A 19,780-nucleotide genomic window follows, 5' to 3' on the forward strand; every position below is an offset into this window, starting at 1 on the left:
CTCTACTCAATACTCTGTAATGACCTACATGGAAAAATACTCTTAAAAAAAGTGGATGTATGTATATGTATAGCTGATTCACTTTGCTTTACAGTAGAAACTAACACATTGTAAACCAACTATACTCCAATAATATATTTTTTTAAAGTAACCCGAACTTGGCCTCCTCGCTTTCCTCCCCCACCCCATGAGTGCTGTCTTTCTCCCTCATCATCCACATTCCCAGATGGTACCGCTCAGCCTCCCGTGTGCCAGGCCCTGTGTTGGCTTGGGCACCCAGCAGTCAACCAAACAAACAAAAATCTCTGTATTCTTGGGGCTTGCTCTTTAATGTGGAGGAAACAAACTAGATAAAATACATAGGAAAAAATATGTCTATATAGGATAATTCAATGTTATTTTTTCACATTAAACAAATACCTTTCAATGAAATTTTTAAATGGGGTGCAGGGGAAATCTGTGATATTGACCTACGTAATTATCCTTGCCACAGAATTATCCTTCCCAAAGAACTAAGAACTTCAGTATCTGTGTCCCAGCCATCCTCGTCATGGAGTGAGGGCTGCTCCCCGAGGAATGTTAGTTCCCTGGCACAGAGCAGGCTCCTTTAGCCAGAGAGAACCTGCCAGCCGAGGGAGGTAGATGCTGGCGGGAGCTCATAGACCCAGCTTGTGCTGGAATGGCAAAGGCCGGAGGAAAAGGTGGGGCAGAGTTTGGTACAGTTTATAATTACATATTGGAGAAGGAAATGGCAACCCACTCCAGTACTCTTGCCTGGAAAATCCCATGGACAGAGAAGCCTAGCAGGCTACAGTTTGTGGGGTCACAAGAGTCGGACGTGACTGAGTGACTTCGCTTTATAATTACATATGCTACATTACAGAGTGCATTGCTCACGGGCACATTACCCACTGGGCCCCTGTGGTCTTCCTCTATATAGGTCCGGAACCTTCCTCTGCTAAGAGGACCTGGCCACATGGAACCTATAGACCCTTCTGGGCCATGCTCCATGGAATCCCAGGATTTCTGTCTGGTAAGGGTAAATCATGTCCTTCAAACAAAAAGCAAGATGGAAGTCCTAATCCCCAGTACCACAGAATGTGCCCTCATTCGGAGACTGAGTCTCTACAAAGATGAGTTAAAATGATGTCATTAGATATTTGCATGTTTGTTTTATTTGTTTGGCTGTGCTGTGTGGCATGCAGGATCTTAGTTCCCTTACCAGGGACTGAGCCCATGCCCTTGCAATGGAAGCACCAAGTCTTAGCTACCAGGGAAATACCAAAATGACATCCTTAGACTGGACTCTACACTAATATGACTGGTGCTCTTATTTAAAAAAAAAAAAAAAAAAAAAACAGGAAATTTGAGTACAGAAGCAAACCCAAGTAGAGCAGAGATGATGCAAAGACACCCAGGGACAAGACAGCCATCTACAAGCCAGGAGGAGGGGCCTCCTAACCCTTTGAAGGAACCAATTTTGCCAACATCTTGACTCAGACTCCCAGCCTCCAGAACTACGAGGCAATAAGTTTGTGTTGTTTAAGCCACCCAGTACCCAACGTACCCAAATGGTACTTTGTTATACAGCCTTTTAGTTTAGGGAAATGTGTGAAAGTCGCTCAGTTGTGTCCGACTCTTTGCGACCCCATGGGCTATATATTCCATGGAATTCTCCAAGCCAGAATACTGGAGTGGGTAGCCTTTCCCTTCTCCAGGGGATCTTCCCAACCCAGAGATTAAACCCAGGTCTCCCACATTGCAGGCAGATTCTTTACCAGCTGAGCCACAAGGGAAGCCCTTAGGAAAATAATACCGCCCCAATAGACCCAAGTCTGTGGCCAGCGCCTGTGCAAAGCTCTTCCTCAAGTCCATCTTCCCAAGTGTGGAGAGGTTGCCAGCACGCTCCATTAAGTTCTAAGGTGGGCTATGTGCAGAGGGTAGAGATAAAGTTTGGGTATCCACACGCTCACAGCATTAGCCTGTAGATGACAGTGAAACAAAGCCAACCCTCAGAGATTCCCCGAGCAATTAGATTTCAGCTCTTTCTTTTTCTTTTCAAGGGATCTAATCACAAAACTAGATTCAAATAATTCTGTTCTCAATATTAATTATTATATATAATTTAAGAGCAATGGACAAGGGCAGAAACCATAATAGAAGCACTTAGGCTAAATAGGATCTGTTATGGGTTGAAACATGTCTGCCTAAAAGATACATTGAAGTCCTAACCCCTGGCACCTTGAATGTGACTTTACTTGGGAACTGGGTCTTTGCAGATGTCATCAAGTTAAGATGAGGTCATTAGGGTGGGCTCTAATTCAATATGACTGTTGTCCTTTTAAGGTAAGAAGACACAGAGAGACGGAGACACACACCAGGAAGATCATGTAACAATGGAGCTAGAGGTTGGAGTGACACAGACAGAAGCCAAGGGACTTAAGGGCTGCTGGCAAACGTCAGAAGCTAGAAGAAGCAAGGAAGGATTCTCCCCTGCAGGTTTCAGAGAGAGCATGGCCCTGCCAGCACGTTGATTTCAGACTTCTAGCTTAAGAGTAAAGTAAGGCAATAACTTTCTATTTTAAGCCACTCAACGGTTGTAGTGGTTTAGTCATTAAGTCGTATCTGACTTTTTGCAACCCTATGGACTGTAGCCTGCCAGGCTCCTCTGTCCATGGCATTTCCCAGGCAGGAATGCTGGAGTGGGCTGCCATTTCCTTCCCCAGGGGATCTTCCCAACCCAGAAATTGAACCCAGTCTCCTACATTGCAGGCAGATTCTTTACCCATTGAGCTAGTACTTCGTACTTTTGTTTCAGCAGCCCTGTAAACTAACAGAAGAATCTTTTGTGGGTCATCATTTTACCTAATAGGAAATGGCCAGCCAGCAAAATGAAAAGATTTGCCAGAGCTCCCACAGCACAAGCAAGACTAGAACCCAGAGTTTCTGACTCTTTTTCTAGTCTTGTATGAACTTCTTGCCTCCAATTCAAGCATAAGAATTCATTCATTCACTCACTTCACAAATATTTATTAAGCACCTACCAAGTGACAGCCATTAATATAGATAAGGACATACACTGGTCCAGAAAAAAAAATTCTTTTCCCATGCCATGTTTAGAAGCCCTCTGGAAAATAGCTGATGATTAACATGGATAATCAGTTCACTTCAGTTCAGTTGCTCAGTCATGTTCGACTCTTTGCGACCCCATGAATCGCAGCACGCCAGGCCTCCCTGTCCATCACCAGCTCCCGGAGTTCACTCAGACTCACGTCCATCGAGTCAGTGATGCCATCCGGCCATCTCATACTCTGTCATCCCCTTCTCCTCCTGCCCCCAATCCCTCCCAGCATCAGAGTCTTTTCCAATGAGTCAACTCTTCGCATGAGGTGGCCAAAGTACTGGAGCTTCAGCTTTAGCATCATTCCTTCCAAAGAAATCCCAGGCCTGATCTCCTTCAGAATGGGCTGGTTGGATCTCCTTGCAGTCCAAGGGACTCTCAAGAGTCTTCTCCAACACCACAGTTCAAAAGCATCAATTCTTCAGTACTCAGCTTTCTCCACAGTCCAACTCTCACATCCATACATGACCACTGGAAAAACCTAGCCTTGACTAGACAGAACTTTGTTGGCAAAGTAATGTCTCTGATTTTGAATATGCTATCTAGGTTGGTCATAACTTTTCTTCCAAGGAGTAAGCGTCTTTTAATTTCATGGCTGCAGTCACCATCTGCAGTGATTTTGGAGCCCAAAAAAATAAAGTCTGACACTGTTTCTACTGTTTCCCCATCTATTTCCCATGAAGTGATGGGATCAGATGTCATGATCTTCATTTTCTGAATGTTGAGCTTTAAGCCAACTTTTTCACTCTCCTCTTTCACTTTCATCAAGAGGCTTTTTAGCTCCTCTTCACTTTCTGCCATAAGGGTGGTGTCATCTGCATATCTGAGGTGATTGATATTTCTCCCGTCAATCTTGATTCCAGCTTGTGCTTCTTCCAGCCCAGCATTTCTCATGATGTACTCTGCATATAAGTTAAAGAAGCAGGGTGACAATATACAGCCTGACGTACTCCTTTTCCTATTTGGAACCAGTCTGTTGTTCCATGTCCAGTTCTAACTGTTTCTTCTTGACTTGCATATAGGTTTCTCAAGAGCCAGGTCAGGTGGTCTAATATTCCCATCTCTTTCAGAATTTTCCACAGTTTCTTGTGATCCACACAGTCAAAGGCTCTGGCATAGTCAAGAAAGCAGAAATAGATGTTTTTCTGGAACTCTCTTGCTTTTTCGATGATCCAGCTGATGTTGGAAATTTGATCTTTGGTTCCTCTGCCTTTTCTAAAACCAGCTTGAACATCTGGAAATTCACAGTTCACATACTGCTGAAGCCTGGCTTGGAGAATTTTGAGCATTACTTTACTAGCATGTGAGAGGAGTGCAATTGTGTGGTAGTTTGAGCATTCTTTGGCATTGCCTTTCTTTGGGATTGGAATGAAGACTGACCTTTTCCAGTCCTGCAGCCACTGCTGAGTTTTCCAAATTTGCTGGCATATTGAGTGCAGCACTTTTTTTTTTAACGTCCTAAATTGTTTATTAGGTAAGACCTTTACAAACATCACCTACATTAGCCGTAGTGGCGGAGCTGGAGAGTATTGCGCCTTCTCCACGCTGCACGACGAGAGCCACCCACAGTGTGGTGGCACTTGTGGCCCTTGCCCAGGCCGCAGCTCTTTGTGCCTGCAGATGCCAGCCCCCGCCTCTCCCTGCGCTTGTGGGCTGGTTTGGTGATCCACTGGGTGTCAGGGTTTCTTCGGATAGTTTTATGGAATGGATCAATCAGGATAACCTCAAAGAATTTGTACACAGAATCTTCACCAACCCAGTAGGAATTTAGGACCCTCAGGGCCCCACAGTGGTGGCCAGCGCGCTCTTCTGCAACCGACTGCAGGCTTCGAGCAAACTTGAGCTGATTGACACCATGGTGGACAGGTTTGCCGTAGGTGGCACCCTTAGGAAGTGGGCGTTTGCGGCCCCCGCGGCGCACACGGATCCGGCATATGACAGAGCCTTGTTTGGCCTTGTAACCCAGTCTGCGCGCCTTGTCGGGGCCGGGTGGGGCGCGGGGCGCGGTGCAGTGCGGAGAGCTGGCGGTACTATCAGCAGCGCACCCGCAGCAGGAAGCGCATCACATCCGACTGCTTCTTCCTCCACAGCTCCTGGATGTACTTGTGGGCGCCCTTGTCGGCTCACCCTGATGGCTGCCGCCTGACGGAAAGGAATGAATCTTTTGAGTGCAGCACTTTCACAGCATCATCTTTCAGGATTTGAAATAGCTCAACTGGAATTCCATCACCTTCACTAGCTTTGTTCGTAGTGATGCTTTCTAAGGCCCACTTGACTTCACATTCCGGGAATGCAAAATTAGAAAGTCAAGAAACACCTGGAGTAACAGGCAAATTTGGCCTTGGAATGCGGAATGAAGCAGGGCAAAGACTAATCGAGTTTTGCCAAGAACATGCACTGCTCATAGCAAACCCCCTCTGCCCACAACACAAGAGAAGACTCTACACATGGACATCACCAGATGGTCAACACCAAAATCAGATTGATTATATTCTTTGCAGCCAAAGATGGAGAAGCTCTATACAGTCAACAAAACCAAGACCGGGAGCTGACTGTGGCTCAGATCATGAACTCCTTATTGCCAAATTCAGACTCAAATTGAAGAAAGTACGGAAAACCACTAGACCATTCAGGTATGACCTAAATAAAATCCCTTATGATTATACAGTGGAAGTGAGAAATAGATTTAAGGGACTAGATTTAAGGGGCCTGATGAACTATGGACTGAGGTTTGTGACGTTGTACAGGAGACAGGGATCAAGACCATCCCCACGGAAAAGAAATGCAAAAAAGCAAAATGGCTGTCTGAGGAGGCCTTACAAATAGCTGTGAAAAGAAGAGAAGCGAAAAGCAAAGGAGAAAAGAAAAGATATAAGCATCTGAATGCAGAGTTCCAAAGAACAGCAAGAAAGCCTTACTCAACGATCAATGCAAAGAAATAGAAGAGAAGAACAGAATGGGAAAGACTAGAGATCTCTTCAAGAAAATTAGAGATACCAAGGGAACATTTCATGCAAAGATGGGCTCAATAAAGGACAGAAATGGTATGGACCTAACAGAAGCAGGAGATATTAAGAAGAGGTGGCAAGAATACACAGAAGAACTGTACAAAAAAGATCTTCAAGACCAAGATAATCACAACGGTGAGATCACTCAACACGGATAATAATCATAATAAAAAACAATTACAAGAAAATGTAGCAAATATATATATAAATTCAGTATTCTGGTAAGAGAAACAAAAATGAAAGAATGAAAACAAAAAATTAACAATAATAAAATATTTTCACAAAATGAAAAAATTGAAGGATATTAAATCCAATATTCTTGCACCCATTTTGCTGAAAATTAAGTTAGACTAAACTGTTATAAATTTACAATGACCAGACCAGCAGTCTTCAACAGGAGGTGATTTTCACCCCCAGAGGACATTTGGTAAAACCTGGAGATATTTGTGATCATCGTGGCTAAGGGGGTGCTGTGGCACCCAGCAGGTTGGACCAAGGGAGCTGCTGAACACCTGACAATGCACAGAACAGCCCTTGGCAACATTGAATTAGTTATCCACTCAAAATGTCAGTGGTGCTCAGGCTGAGAAACTGAACTACACTAAAATGAAGACTATATTTCTCATTTCATACTTAATAAATCCTTCTGTCTTCCCAATAATTTCATAGCTATTATTTTATACATGTATCTGGACTGGGTGAACCAACAACAGTTGCTACCAAGATTCTGGCAAACTCTAATAAGCAGCACCCTTTATAGGGTGCTGTCTCAACCAAAGCCATCTCTGCTAGGGAACACCATGTATTTCACTTGTATCATGAATCTGCTTCTCACATAAATCTGTGCATTATTCAGATAGGCACGGTCAGATTTGTTAGGCACCAAGAACTAGCAGATGAAGCTTAGACACTTGTGAAGTGACCATCAAGGAGCCAACCCAAAAACATGGGATGTGAAGAATGCAGAAAATAATCATATAGATATTAGGTTAAGTAAGAATGCATTAATACAGTACAGGAATGAACATACATGGAGGGACTTCCCTGGTGGTCCATTGGTTAAGAATCCACCTTGCAATGCAAGAAGGCAAGTTCGACCCCTGGTTAGGGAACTAAGATCCCACATGCTGCGGACCAACTAAGCTTGGGCACTGCAACTACTGAGCCTGCTCGCCACAACTAGAGAGTTTGTGCATCACAACAAAGATTCTGCATGCTGCAACTAAGACCCAATGCAGCCGAATAAATATATAAATTAAAAATATATATATATATGTATATATATACACCAAATCAAAATCAGAGGAGCAGGAACTTACAAATTTAGCCTAGTTGAGCAGAATAATCAGGAAATTAAAAGTTTACTAAAAATAGATGTCTCCAAATCCCATACAGGAATGACAGGGCAGAATGAAGCACAATCAAGCAGAGCACAGGCAAAAGGCAAGTTCAGACTGCTTGCCTGAGAGCTAGAGATTCTGCCTCAGAGTTAAGCAACCCTGGACTGAAAAGCCAGGCCCAGCTTAAGTGTGACCAAGGACAGGAGTGAAACATAAGGTGTATGGTTATGCATGAACAATATTAAGCATAAAGATAAGAAGATGTAGTCAAAACTGATAGAATAATCTAGAATTTTTTAAGCAATTATTTATTTATTTATTTTTGTTTTTGTCTGTGCTGGGTCTTTGTTGCTGGGTAGGCTTTTCTCTAGTTGCAGTGAGTGGGGGCTACTTTCTAGTTGTGGCGTGAGGGCTTCTCTTATTGTGGAGCATGGGATCCAGGGCTCATGGGCTCAGTAGTTGCAGTTCAAGAGCTCCAGAGCACAGATTCAATAGCTGTTACACCCAGGCTTGGCCGCTCTGCAGCACGCGGGGTTTTCTTGGACCTGGGATCGAACCCTAGCTTCCCACATTGACAGATAGATTCTTTACCACTGAGCCACCAGAGAAGCCCAATCTAGACTTTTTAACAGGTCTTCAATGAGCTGATCATGATTGCAATTAAATTATCATATTGTCTAATGAAACTTCAGAATCACCCAATAAAAGGAAAATTAAATAATGCTTAGCAACTTTCCCAAAATAAGCCTTTGATTCATAAAGTGATGATGATGATGATTAGCAATATGTAAAACATATGCTTCGATGGGCCAAGAATAAGATATTATTTTTACTTTCTCATTTAATACTCACAGTAGTCTTATGATGTGGATACTATCAGTAACTTCAACTTGCAGGTTAAAAAGCTTGGTAAGAAACAGGCCAAGTAATTAGGTCTAAGTTGTGTGGGCTTCCTGGTAGCTCAGACGGTTAAGAATCTGCCTATAATACAGGAGATCAAGGTTTGATCCCTGGGTTAGGAAGATCCCCTGGAGAAGGAGATGATGGCAACCCACTCCAGTATTCTTGCTTGGAAAATCCCAGAGACAGAGGAGCCTGGTGAGCTACTGTCCATGGGGTCGCAAAGAGTCGGATGTGGCTGAGCAACTAACACTTTCACTTTCATACTCTGTGTGGGTAATAAATGGCAGACTAAGGTTCTAAGTTGAAGGAGATCAAAACAGTCAATCCTAAAGGAAATCAGTGCTGAATATTCATTGCAAGGACTGATGCTGAAGCTGAAACTCCAATATTTTGGCCACCTGTTGCAAAGAACTGACTCATTGGAAAAGACCATGATTCTGGGAGAGATTGAAGGCAGGAGGAGAAGGGGATGACAGAGGATAAGATGGTTGGGTGGCATCATTGACTCTATGAACATGAGTTTGGGCAATCTCGGGGAGTTGGTGAAGGACAGGGAAGCCTGGCGTGCTGCAGTCCACGGGGTTGCAAATAGTGGGACATGACTGAGTGACTGAACTGAACTGAACTGAAGGTTCTAAATTAAATCTTTCTGATTCTAAAGGTTTTGTTGTTTTTTCCTTTTGTTATTAGTTACATCTTTTAATTGAGAAACTATTACATGCAACTGGTTAAAAAATGGTGGGAACTTCCCTGGTGGGCCAGTGGTAAAAAGTCTCTGCTTCCACTGCAGGGGGCACAGATTCAATCCCTGGTCAGGGAACAAAGATCCGCCCCACCCCCCCCACCATGCTTCATGGCATGGACAAAAAAAAAATTTTAATAAAAAATAAATCATGAACCATAAATGGGAGGATTGTGTGTGTGTGTGTGTGTGTGTGTGTGTGTGTGTGCATGTGCACGCACGTGCACGCACACACACACTCAGTCATATTCAACTCTTTGAAACCTCATGGACTGTAGCCGGCCAGGCTGCTCTGCCCATGGAATTTCCCTAGCAAGAGTACTGGAGCATGTCACCATTTCCTACTGCAGGGGATTTTCCTGACCTAGGGATTGAACTTGTGTCTCCGTGGATTCTTCACCACTGTGCCACCTGGGAAGTCCATAAATGGGAGGTAATCATTCTTTTCTACTCCAAGATTCTGTTCCCTAGTCATCACACCAAAAATAAGCACTATTCCTAGCTTTTTATATATTCTTCTAGAAAGTCTATAAAAGTATCTCTTCCTCACTCTTTATTTTTAACACAAAGGGAAGCACACAGTGCTCTGCACCTTATAAAGCAATTTTTCTTAACCATTGTATTATGTTGTTTACTGCCAAGCATTAGGATCTTCTGATAGCATGTAAATGATGAGATTCACCAAAAAAAAAAAAAGGAAATCTCAAATGCAGTCATGGAAAGGCACCCTACAAGCACACCTGTGGATAGCTAACATTTTGGAGGGGTTTTTTATGGAAACTGTACCTATTAGAAATAGCCTCTTAGGTTCTTCTAAGCCTTATCATGGTGGTTGAGTGTAGCTGTTATCAGAGTGTGGTTTGGAGGCTATCATGGTCCCAAGACTCTCCTGGTGTTCTATAAAGTCAAACCATTTTCATAATAAAACAAAGTTATTTGGGCTTTTTGCAGTAGAATTTTCCAGAGGCTACATGATGTGTGATATTGCAACAAATCAAAGCAGAAGCAGATATGAGAATTCAACTGTCTTCTTTCTTTATTTATTTTTAATTGAAGGATAATTGCTTTACACTATCAACTGCCTTCTATTAAAACAGATAGTGAAGTCATTTGCCAGAATGTAAAACAATGCCATTCTCACAAATTCTTTTGGTCTGGTATATTTTTTTATTAAAAAATAATGTTGCTTCACTTAACATTATCATCACTACTTTAAATGAATTATAAACAAATATATCACAATTTTCTCAGTTTTAATTTCCATTATGGGTAAACACTGGTGATCTTCCTGACTTCCCTGGTGGTCCAGTGGCTAAAATTCCTTGCTCCCAATGCAGGGAGTCTGGGTTCAATCACTGGTTGGGAAAATAGATTCCATATGCCACAACAAAGATTGAAGATTCTGTGTGCTGCAACTAAGACATAGCATAACCGAATAAATAAATAAAAATATTAATAAACTTATTTTTTAATTAGTAATTCTGTTCAGTCACTCAGTCGTGTCCAACTCTTTGCGACCCCATGAATCGCAGCATGCCAGGCCTCCCTGTCCATCACCAACTCCCGGAGTTCACTCAAACTCACATCCATCAGGTCGGTGATGCCATCCAGCCATCTCATTCTCTGTCGTCCCCTCTTCCTCCTGCCCCCAATCCCTCCCAGCATCAGAGTCTTTTCCAATGAGTCAACTCTTCGCATGAGGTGGCCAAAGTACTGGAGTTTCAGCTTTAGCATCAGTCCTTCTGAAGAAATCCCAGGGCTAATCTCCTTCAGAGTGGACTGATTGGATCTCCTTGCAGTCGAAGGGACTCTCAAGAGTCTTCTCCAACACCACAGTTCAAAAGTATCAATTCTTCGGTGTTCAGCTTTCTTCACAGTCCAACTCTCACATCCATACATGACCACAGGAAAAACCATAGCCTTGACTAGACAGACCTTTGTTGGCAAAGTAATGTCTCTGCTTTTCAGTATGCTATCTAGGTTGGTCATAACTTTTCTTCCAAGGAGTAAGCGTCTTTTAATTTCATGGCTGCAATCACCATCTGCAGTGATTTTGGAGCCCCCCAAAATAAAATCTGACACTGTTTCCACTGTTTCCCCATCTATTTCCCATGAAGTGATGGGACCAGATGCCATGATCTTCGTTTTCTGAATGTTGAGCTTTAAGCCAACTACTCTCTTCTTTGACTTTCATCAAGAGGCTTTTTAGTTCCTCTTCACTTTCTGCCATAAGGGTGGTGTCATCTGCATATCTGAGGTGATTGATATTTCTCCCAGCAATCTTGATTCCAGCTTGTGATTCATCCAGCCCAGCATTTCTCACGATGTACTCTGCATATAAGTTAAATAAGCAGGGTGACAATATACAGCCTTGAAGGACTCCTTTTCCTATTTGGAACCAGTCTGTTGTTCCATGTCCAGTTCTAACTGTTGCTTCCTGACCTGTATACAGATTTCTCAAGAGGCAGGTCAGGTGGTCTGGTATTCCCATCTCTTTCAGAATTTTCCACAGTTTCTTGTGATCCACACAGTCAAAGGCTTTGGCATAGTCAAGAAAGCAGAAATAGATGTTTTTCTGGAACTCTCTTGCTTTTTCGATGATCCAGCTGATGTTGGAAATTTGATCTTTGGTTCCTCTGCCTTTTGTAAAACCAGCTTGAACATCAGGAAGTTCACGGTTCACATATTGCTGAAGCCTGGCTCGGAGAATTTTGAACACTACTTTACTAGCATGTGAGATGAGTGCAATTGTGCGGTAGTTTGAGCATTCTTTGGCATTGCCTTTCTTTGGGATTGGAATGAAAACTGACCTTTTCCAGTCCTGTGGCCACTGCTGAGTTTTCCAAATGTGCTGGCATATTGAGTGCAGCACTTTCACAGCATCGTCTTTCAGGATTTGAAATAGCTCAACTGGAATTCCGTCAGTTCCACTAGCTTTGTTCATAGTGATGCTTTCTAAGGCCCACTTGACTTCACATTCCAGATGTCTGGCTCTAGGTGAATCCCATAAAAAACCACATAAAAAGATCCCAAGACCAAAGAGTTTGAGAACCACTGATTTGGTCATTTAGAGACCTGCTAGTACCTTATAAGTAACATAAACCTCTCTCAACTTATAGAAAAATGATCTGAACATGAAATTCAGAAGGCAAGCATAAAAAGCAAGAGAAAAGTCCATAAGAGTAACTATTCCCCAGCTGCGAAGAGTGGACTGAGAATATTTTGCTATCTAAAAACAACAGATTTTTAAAATCTCATTTAAAAATTAAATGAACTTTTTTTCTTATTTTAGAATTAGAAAAGAGTAGGATTAGCAAGGAAGCAGTTTAGTATTTAACAAGCTATGGTAGAATGTTTCATACATGGAAGAAGGCTTCCTAAGATGACTCATAGATACAACAGGCCAGATGTCAGCACAGTTGAGCATTTTTATGGTTCCTTCAAATTCAGAAGGATAAACAGAATGTGATAACATGATTCAAATGAAAACTGTAGGAAACAATCTCCAAAAATAGGGTAGTCTTTTTTTCATGTTTTCAAAATTGCAGTTAATAATCCTTGCTGAGATGAAAAAGTGGGCCCGCCTTCCAAGGGCCCAGTTTCCCTTTGTGACGGTTCTTCGCTGACTGCACAGAGATGAAATTGAACTGAGGCCAGGACAACAAAAGGGGAGGGGGGAAGACAGGAATTTCCTTCTCAGGTCTCCACCTTCCCTTTTCTTTCCCTGCACCCCACAGCATCTCTTCTAAGCCCCCCACTTCATGAGCCAGGGTTCTGGCTCAACCACCAGCTAGCTACAGGATGGCTCCTCTCTGAGTCTCAAATGAATTGTTTAAAAATAGGTATAATTGAAATTTCTTAAGAGAGTAGACTTTATTTTCTTGGGCTCCAAAATCACTGCAGACAGTGATTGCAGCCATGAAATTAAAGACGCTTGGCTCCTTGGAAGAAAAGCTATGACAAGCCTTCAGTTCAGTTCAGTCACTCAGTCATGACCGACTCTTTGTGACCCCATGGACTGCAGCACACCAAGCTTTCCTGTCCATCATCAACTCCCAGAGCTTGCTCATACAAAAGCAGAGACATCGCTTTGCTGACAAAGGTACATCTCTTCAAAGCTATGGTTTTTCCAGGAGTCATATACGGATGTGAGAGTTGGATCATAGAGAAGGCTGAATGCCAAAGAACTAATGCTTTCAAACTGTGGTGCTGGAGAAGACTATTGAGAGTCCCTTGGACAGCAAAGAGATCAAACCAGTCAATCCTAAAGGAAATCAATCCTGAATGTTCATTGGAAGGACTGATGCTGAAGCTGAAGCTCCAACACTTTGGCTACATCTTTGGCGATGAGCTGGCTCATTGGAAAAGACCATGATGCTGGGAAAGATTGAGGACAGGAGGAGAAGAGGGCAACAGAGGATGAGATGATTGGATGGCATCGCTGACTCAATGGACATGAATTTGACCAAACCCTGGGTGACAGTGGACAGGGAAGCCTGGCCTGCTGCAGTCCACAGGGTCTACCAAACAACAACAACCAAGACAGTAGAACTTAAATGTTCTCATGGAGGAAAAAGAAAGATAAATATGTGAAGTGATAAACTTGTTAATTAACCAAATGGGAGAATCCTTTCACAATATTATGTTGCTGTTTAATCACTAAGTCGTATCTGACTCTTTGCAACTCCATGGACCATAGCCCACCAGGTTTCTCTGTCCATGGGATTTCCCAGGCAAGAATACTGGAGTGAGCTGACGTTTCCTTCTCCAGGGGCTCTTTCCAACTCGGGGATTCACTCTGCATCTCCTGCACTGGTAGGCAGATTCTTTACCACTGAGCCACCTGGGAAGCCCTCACAATATATAAAAGTATATCAAATTATTGAGATGCATGGTTTAAATATCTTACAATTTTATATGTCTGTTATACCTCAATGAAGTTGACATTTGTTAAATTATTTTTAAATGGGAACAACAGTTATGCTTATCTGAAAACACTGTTTTTATAATTCCAGACCCAACTGGCATGTTATTACTGCATTGGCCCAAAAAGGTTTTTGGGTTTTTCCATAACATTCTAGGGGGAAATGGACAAACGTTTTGGCCAACCCACTGTCATTAACCTCCTTATATTCAATCCATGTAGAATATTCACAGGAGGCATGCAATGTGGGGGTGTCAGAGATACTCTGTCAGTCCTGATGAGAGCTGGGTGAGAAGTCTGTGGCTTTGGGTCTGGGTGGGGGATGGTGTTGAGCAGAGGGTTAATAAGGTGCTTGTGAGGATTCTGGGGATTCAAGGATTCTGGGAAGCCAGGCTTCAATCTCAGTGGGCCCTCTTATTCCTATATGACTGTCCTTGAACTTCGGCTTCCTTCCCTATTATATCAGATTGTTACTTTCTTACTCACCCTTTTATGATGGATTATTATCTTCTGGCTCACCCACCATAGAGTCCACAGGGCTCGTACTCACCCCTTGGTTTCGGGGTCAGGAGGAGTGGTGTAAGGGCCCCCCTAATAATGGGTAGTGCAGCAGGATGGAGGAGGCTGGGGGAGGGTCCGAGTGTGCAGGCAGGATGTTGGCTGGGGGAGACAGAAGGGATGCTGTAGAAGGCAAGGCGTCCCAAGTACTCTGTGAGTAAATGCTGTTGGAGTTGGTGCTGATGATGACAAAAAGGAATGGCAGGTTTTACGGAGAACATTCTGGACTGATTACAATTACACCAAAGAAGCAATTAAAAACCTCTGCTTTTTTAATTAAAAAAATTATTATTATAGTAATTTATACAAGATGCTAACCATCGCTGCTTGCTTACCATCTGTCTCTGCGGTGATTGTGTCTCTTGCTGGGCATATGCAAGCTCACCTGTGTTGTTTTCTTTGACAATAGAGCTCAGCTGCATCTGGGTGTTCACAGGTCACCATGCGGTGTGGTCATCAGTTCCCGGTCCTGAGCAAGACAATGAAGGCCATAAAACACCAAATGAGCCTGCAGGGTGGTCACAGAGGCAGCCATGTGTGTTTGTGTGTGTGTGTGTGCCCCTTATTCTCTGTGTCTTCCATCTCTCCCTTTTATTGACCTGCTTTAGTTTGAAGAAGAGAAAAGGTTGGCAAGTCCTGAAGACTTGCCCGCAATAACTGTGTCTCGGGTAGTGATTTAAGAGTTCTTTTAATGGTAGCAGCAAACTAAAACATTCAGACAAAAGGTCCTTGTGTGATTTTTCAGCTATAAAAGAATTTGGAGAGACTGTCCTGATTTTATGTTCCTTATTTGTTTTGCAATTTTTCATGCTATTGAAATAAATGACTAATTGGCACAAAATAAATTTTATCTCTTTTAGGAGGTATATACTTACAATGACCTTACTATTTTTTGTAAATCATCTTCCAGGAAGAAAAAAAAAACAGTGATGAGAAATATTCTCCCCCTAATAACGTATTAAACATGTTAAAAGCCAAGGAGAGATGCAAAAATAAATAAAATCTAGCCCTGATTTCAGAATTTATTACAACATAGTACCAGGGTCAAACAGCCGCGGATACTGTAATTATGATATCAGGAGACACTGTGGCCTTTTCCCATTTAGCAATGCACTAGGAAGCTGCAGAACAAAAAGCTTATGTTTTCATTAAAGCTTTAGGTTAAAAAAAAAAGAAGAGGAGGGCAAACAATGCTTAATTACAATATGTGATCAAAATCTGCTGAACAGATTTAGCAATAATCATGATAATTTTTTAAGCACTAAATCCTGTATTAAGAAGCTCATCAGTGAAATGAGAGGGTTTTGATTTGGTTTATAGTGTCTATTTGTCAGTTTGTTTTTAGTTTTTAAATACTAAATTCCTTCCCCAGCCACACATTCCCTGATGCCATTATCAAGTACGGTGGAGTCACTTTACTAACTACAGCATTTAGATCACAGCAAAGATTGCAAGAGACACAGGTTTGATCCCTAGGTCTGGAATGTCCCCTGGAGTAGGAAATGGCAACCTGCTCCAGTATTCTGACCTAGAGAACCCCGTGGACCGAGGAGCCTTTTGGGCTACAGTCCATGCGGTCGCAAAGAGTCGGGCACACCTGAGACACACACAAGCAAAGCAGAAGCTGAGATTTTCGTGATCGAGTCAGGTACAAACCTTGAACATAATGTGAGAGTTTATGGGAAAGCAAACCTGAGACTCAGAATGCTTACAGGGGCCAGAGAGATTCAGGCACACTGGCAAGAAGTGATCATGAGCGGAGCTAGGCCTGTACAACCTGCATCCTGGTAGCAGTGAGGATAGGGGTTTGGGAAACTGAGAAATGACTAACTATATACCAAACAGCTTTAGTAAAAGTTTCTCCAATTTTTTCCCATTGCAGCTATTCAGGCCTGCACCTCCTGGGATCATACAAGGACCCCAGAGACCAGCATTCATAGCTCTCGAGTATGAAGCCTCTTCTGGCTCTTAACGTGTGACTGGAGAACCAGAAAGGGGGAAAACTACTAGGATCTATTTTGTTATAGAGTAAATTGAATTTATTTAAAATCTTAGAAAAGAAGAAGAGAAAGAAAGCTCCTAGCTACAGTATATGACAAGAAATAGTCCCTTGAAAGTGACTCAGTCGTGTCTCTTTGTGACCCCATGGACTATACAGTCCATGGAATTCTCCAGGCCAGAATACTGGAGTGGGTAGCCTTGCCCTTCTCTAGGGGCTCTTCCCAACCCAGAGATCGAACCCAGGTCTCCTGCATTGCAAGTGGATTCTTTACCAGCTGAGCCACAAGGGAAGCCCAAGGATACTGGAATGGGTAACCTATCCCTTCTCCAGGGGATCTTCCCAACCCAGGAACTGAACTGAGGTCTCCTGCATTGCAGGCGGATTCTTTATCAACTGAGCCATCAGGGAAGCCCCTGTATTCATTATTATTAATTTAACATGTATAAGATACTACCAAAAACATTTTAACTTAGTGTATTCTTTTCTTTAATTAAATGTAAAAATAGGCACAAGCGACTGCACAGACTACGTGAATTTTCATCACACAAAGATTGTTACTAATCAGATCTTTGTCTGCTCTGTAAAGAATTAGTTTTGCTTGATACAGAGAAGCCACACTGAGCCTCTGCTATAGAGACGGCAAACACTAGCATTCCAGTATTAACCGAACAGTGGTAGAAATGCCTCCACTATTTAAACAGAAAGCAGATTGTTGATACTTGGTGCCTTCACCAAAAATTAGGACTAGAAAAAGAGATTCACATCCCGTACATACATATAATATTTTTTAGGTATGATAGTGACAACCGTAAACCATTAGGTAGACATTGTATGCTTGTAGTAATGTTCTTAACAATAACGACTTTTACTTTAGCTATTTCCAACAATGCACTCTTGAAAACTGTGTTGATTAAAAACTCAGCCATGATTCTTTTACGAAAAGTTCCTAATGTCAGTCTGCTAAGAATAAGAATGTGCCGCCTTGCAGCTGCCACTCTCTTCTCCCCAGGATTCTCTTCTCTCTTAAGGATGTCATCGAGACAGCTCCTGGTTTAAACAGCCAGGTGGAGAGCACCCAAACCAGCAGACCTGGCAATGATTCCATTTGCCTCCATGTTTTGGAAGTGTCTGCAGAGCATCTCAATCTTCTGAGAAAGTTTGCAAAATGTGCCAACTCTAGCTCTCCAACTACAGGGGATCTGTTTAAAAATGTGCATATATTTATCTACTTGGCTGCGCCAGGTCCTCCTGGTTGTGGCACACAGGATCTTCGATCTTCATCGCAGCACGTAGAATTTCCTTTTTCTTTGTTTCGGCTTGTAGGATCTAGTTCCCTGACCAGGGATCAAACCTGGGCCTCCTGCATTGGGAATGCGGAGTCTTAGCCCCTGGACCACCAGGGAAGTCCCCAACTATAAGTGATCTTACAACAGCTGCAGAAGTTTTGGGGTGCTTTGTGCTGATTAATGTTCCAAGTTTGATTGTTATTAGCGAGAGTCGGTAAATCTGAGGAAAGAATCGATTGGCTTATGGCCTGGTCTCCTATCTCTATTTTGTTTTCCCATAAGGTATCACATTTCTGAAATGTGAATTCTTTCATATCTTCTGGAACTCTGGAATAAGGGGAACTTTAGATCAAGAAAGGCACAACCTGCTACTATGATCACAACTAACAGAACTAAAAGGATCTACAGAGTCCCAGAGTCAAAGCACCTGCCCAAGCTATCATCAGGGGCAGGGGAAAACACTCCCACTGAACACACTTTAAAGAAGAGGAAAACAAAGCCCTATTTTGGAATTTATGCTGTGCTCAGTGTACTCATTTTCATTGTTCTTTTCTCTTTTTTTTTTTTTTGGCCTTACTGTGAGGCTTGTGGGATCTTAATTCCCTGACCAGTGACTGAACCTCAGCCCTCGGCAGTCAAAGTACTGAGTCCTAACCACTGGACCACCAGGGAATTCCCTTCATTGTTTTTAATAGAAGCAAATAGGCCAGGCATAAAATTAAATTTTCTCATGATGGCCAAATTGTGTCCACTTGAAATACATAGGAATTAATGTCTCCATACACAATATTTTGGAGAAATAAATTCAATTCAAAACGACTCTCCTTAATGCCAAAGCCTGGGAACGAAGTTAGGCTAAACTAAAGTGTTTGGCTAAGGTTGTGCATTCTCTTTACATATTCTCCTCAGGCTTAGGTCTCTTTCTTGGTTTTTAGGGATCTCTTTTTAACTAGGGTGACGCTTCCTCATGATCTTGAAGCCAGAGACCACATCTTATTCATCTATGGAGATGACGCTCGTTTTATATGGCACAAAGTGTTATGCAATCAATTCTTACTAACTTTTTATTAAATAAATTTCTTTAGTCAGTTTTAACATGAATTTATTTATTTTTAATATGTTTTCTTGAGGGCTTGTCAGTCAAAAATCGTATGTGCTGTTATTATCCCATTTCACAGCTGAGGAAACTGAGGCTCAAAGAGGCTGAATAATAAAAGCAAGGTCCCACACGAAGAGTTAGGCCTGAATTCACAGTGATGCAGGGTAACTCCAGAGGCTGTGCTCTTAATAACTTTACTGTATGCCTATTTTCTACGGGTTTGCTCTATTAAAAATACATTGAGTTCCTGCCATGTGCCAAACTCTGTCGCAGATGTTAGAGACAGAGCAGGCCTGGACTGTTACGGAGCTTACCCTCCAGGGTGGAGAGTTCAAAAGAATACGGGAAGAAGGGGGAGGGAGAGAGAGGAGTGGAGCTCCCCAGTCACACAGGAACTCTGTGTTTAAGCACTTACGGAAGTGCCAGACTGTTTTCCAAAGTGGCTGCATCACTTTGCATCCCTTCAACAAACTATGGGGGTTCCAATTTCTTTACATCCTCGCCAGCATTTGTTATTATCTGACTTCCAAAAAATAACCATAATGAACCTCATTTTTAAACTGATATATTTACTTATGAAACAAAATCATAGATAGTGTCACAAATCACCCAGATTGTGGGGTGGGGTGGGGGTGGGGGAGGGAACTTCTCTGGTGGTCCAGTGGCTGGGACTCCAGGCTTCCACTATAAGGGGCACAGGTTCAATTCCTAGTCGGGAAACAAAGATCCCACATGCTTCGCAGTGCAGCCAAAAAATAGAGAAAAGAAAGGAAGGAAGGAAGAAAGAAATTCTTGAA

At 42.5% G+C, this 19,780-nt stretch overlaps 1 pseudogene; it reads right to left on the reverse strand.

Annotated features, from left to right (window-relative positions):
- Positions 1–4,617: 4,617 nt before the first annotated feature.
- LOC128053176 (60S ribosomal protein L15-like) overlaps positions 4,618–19,780 on the reverse strand; it is a 28,237-nt pseudogene continuing 13,074 nt past the window's right edge.

This window comes from Budorcas taxicolor, chromosome 9 (assembly GCF_023091745.1).
Source record: "Budorcas taxicolor isolate Tak-1 chromosome 9, Takin1.1, whole genome shotgun sequence".
In the NCBI taxonomy this organism is placed as follows: Eukaryota; Metazoa; Chordata; class Mammalia; order Artiodactyla; family Bovidae; genus Budorcas; species Budorcas taxicolor.